The 3456-nt window shown below is 39.7% G+C and overlaps 1 long non-coding RNA gene across 1 annotated transcript; it reads right to left on the bottom strand.

Annotated features, from left to right (window-relative positions):
- LOC119061741 (uncharacterized) lies at nucleotides 1-2290 on the bottom strand. The gene is made up of 3 exons (XR_005084842.2): nucleotides 1486-2290; nucleotides 488-649; nucleotides 1-98 (listed from the first exon to the last, which is right to left on the bottom strand). It is a non-coding gene; the product is annotated as an uncharacterized LOC119061741 (long non-coding RNA).
- Between the last annotated feature and the right edge of the window lie 1166 nt (nucleotides 2291-3456).

The raw sequence follows: 3456 nt of genomic DNA, 5'->3' as shown, positions 1-3456 counted from the left end.
CTCCTGGTTCTCAGGCCTTCAGCCTCAGACTGACTTTGCATCATTGACTTTCCTGGGACTCCAGCTTGCAGACAGCAGACTGTGCAGCTTTGTGGCCTCTATAAAAAAAAAAAAACCACATGGGCCCATTCCTATAATGAATAGACACATGCACCTTTATCCTATTGGCTCTGCTTCTTATGTTTGGAACTGGCCTGCTTCGTACCTGTCGTCCTGGTTATCCCCTCCCTTTTACAACAATCCCTGAATTTTTCCTTTCTAAATAGAGAGTTTCACTGTAAATACTTGCATGGGAAGGATTTTCAAAAACAATATGAAGTGGGTTTGCTGGACCTTGACCCTGTATTCCCAACTCCCGCCAGGGTCTCATCTGGTGGAAACACACAATGGACAGCCCTCAGTCTGACATGCGGATAATCTGAGAGATGGCTAAGGGTAACATCTCATTTTTCTTGACTTTTCCAGGAGCAGTATAACCAATACTTACTTTCAAAATCAGCATGAAGAACGGCTGTTGGTAAAATAAAGCTCTCTGGGGTATGACCAACCAGAGACAGCTTCTTCTTCCAGTAACCACAGAAGCAGTTGACACCCCTACACTTGCTGGCTACTCGGTGTCCCAGCCAGAGCGAATGATCCATGCAGTAACCTGCGAGATGAGTGAAGCTGCCATGCCGCCAGGCAGCAAGGCCTACAGGAAGTGCAGACCATTGTAGGTTGAGTGTAAGATACGCAAGAAAATGAACATTTAGTAGAGCTGCCATAGTGCATATGGAGTAGACTGAACTCCATTGCTATAGTTGTTTTGTCCTTTTTTGTCTTGTATACATCTGCAACTATTTAAAAACTTGATTGTTTGGTAACACTGGTTTATTTGTTTTGTTTTATACAAAAAAAAACCTTTTGTAGGAATGAGCTTTAAGAAAGAGTGCATGTGAAATGAAAAATTATTTTGATTTTCCATTTCTCAAAAAAATTGCTAATGGACTTGGGAAGTGTTTGTCCACATTTACCATTCTCCATGGGGCATCCACAGTGACAAGCCCAACTGCATAAAAATCAGAGGGCCCGACACCACTGGGAAAGTGTCAGCACCTGCAATACTTCAAAATGTAGACGTTGTTAAGAAAACTGAGCCCAAGGTAGCATTGACCACAGCAGGGTGTTTACAAATCTCTGTGATGCATGACTTTTTACTCAGATCATGGCTATCCTTCTAAATTAGTTTTCTTACTTTTTCCAACATTTCTTTGGCATTACATAAAATGAAACATTTATGTTTGCGGTTCCTTATTAGCAAAAAAAAAAAAAAAGAAAAAAGAAAAGAAAAAAAAGAAAGTACTTTTGCAAATAGTTAAATGAAGCCAGTCTTGCATCAGTAAATATATGAATGAAGACAGAGACTTCCAGCGTTTACCCATATCTAGCTCTTCTCTCTTTTTGGCAATGTGGGAGGGATATGCTTGCTACCTCCTGCTGTATTACCTGTTACCAGGTCTCACCAAGTTCTTCTGGCTTCCATGGAAGTGGCGTGGGGCATTCCCAGATGCAGCACTCAATTGCTTGCTGGTGCAAGGCTCTACGGCACTTCTTGCCCGGCCTTAGTAGCCAGGAAGTCCTCCTGCTCCAAATGGTGAAGTGATTAAATGATTGGGCCCTCACTAGCCTGGACCTCTGAAAGACTGGGAGAAGAAGACTCACTCATATGTGAGCTGAGTGAGAAGTAAACACTTGTTGTGTAAGACAAGATCTTGGGGCTGTTTGTTACGGCAGCACATCCTGTCCTAGTCTGACTTGCGTAGAAGAGTTCCAGAGTCTGGAGAAAAGGGAAGAGTATTGCTGATGGGACTGAATAACAGTCAGCAAGAGAAGAGCAATTTTTTAAAAACCCTTAGGTTTTTTTTTTTTTTTAGATTTTTATTTATTTATCTTTAGAGGGGAAAGGAAGGAGAGAGAAAGAAATATCAATGTATGATTGCCTCTCATGTGTCCCCTGCTGGGAACTGGGCTGCAACCCAGGCATGTGCCCTGACTGGGAATCTAACCGCAATCCTTTGGTTCGCAGGCCTGCGTTCAATCCACTGAGCTATACCAGCCAGGGCGAGAAGAGCGATATTTTCAAAAAATCATTTTTTAGTTTTGCTTTGTTTAATGGGTATAGAGTTTCTATTTGAGATGATGGAAAAGTTCTAGAAATAGATGGGGCGATGGTTACATTACATTGCAAATGTAATTAATGCTACTGAATTGTACACTTAAAATGTTAAATTCTACATTATGTCTATTTTATCGCAACAAGAAAATCCCCAAAGAAAAGTGTTTCTACCAAAATATTCCAGTAATAATAAGGTTTGAAAAAATAAGCACTAATTTATTGTTTTTGAGAATATAAATAGGTAGTTCTTTCCAAACGCAATTTTGGTGATACTGATTAAAAGACTTTTGAAATATGAAGCCTTTGATTCATTTATTCCTCTTCTGGGAATCTGACCTAAAATTAAAAAACAATAATTTATAATTTTATATAAAATGATCATAACTCCAGTATGGTTTTTAAAAACTACAAACATGAAATAGTGTAAATGGGACCATGGTGGATTAAGAAATTTAGAGTATATTCACATAATTGAGCACTATGTAGCTATTTAAAATTTTAGTACATAAGAATATTTAATTGGAGAGCTCTTCCAACATACAGTTGACTTCTCAACAATGTGGGGAGAGACAGGGGTGCTGACACTCTGTGTAGTCAAAAATCCCTGGACATCGTTTGAGTCCCCCAAAACGTAAGCACTACAGTTGTCCCTCTGGTATCTGAGGGGAGCTGATTCCAGCACAGATGTCCAAATCTGAGCCTGCTCACACACCCCACATCAAAGACTGCAGGTCAGTGCACACAGCTGGCCCTCCACATCTGCCAACTCCAACCGCAGACGGAAAATCGTATAGGCATTTATTGGAAAAAAAACCCCACAATTCAAACTCTTCTGTTTAAAGGGCCACCTGTAATGTTAAATTAAAAAAAAAAAGATGCAAAGCCTAGGATTTAAGTTGAATAATAAGTTCCTAGAGGTAAGGTTAGCGTGATGACGCTGGTTCTTAATTTACGCTTTCCGTTCATGAAATCATTTTCTATGATCAACCGTGGTTGCATGGTTAACGTTATAAACTCTAAATGTCTCAGATTACAATAAAAACTCATCAAAATAACTAAGTTACTTCTTACCTCCCTCGCATGTAGGTTTCCTCCTACCACCATCCTTTTACCCTTTCCATGGGAAGTTAGCTCAAGTGAGAAGAATGGCATAAAAGAGACTGGTTAGTTCTGCTTTCTCTGTTATCTTTTCAATATTGCATCATCCTTCCCCAGAGTCTTTATGTTTTTATTCTTCCTATGAACATGACCTTAAAAGGATCTTTCTTGGTTTCTTACTACTTCTCACATCTCTAAGCTGA

This window comes from Artibeus jamaicensis, unplaced genomic scaffold (genome assembly GCF_021234435.1).
Source record: "Artibeus jamaicensis isolate MK-2021 breed Jamaican fruit bat unplaced genomic scaffold, CSHL_Jam_final scaffold_537, whole genome shotgun sequence".
In the NCBI taxonomy this organism is placed as follows: domain Eukaryota; kingdom Metazoa; phylum Chordata; class Mammalia; order Chiroptera; family Phyllostomidae; genus Artibeus; species Artibeus jamaicensis.
This window is presented reverse-complemented; position numbering and strand designations above follow the sequence as displayed.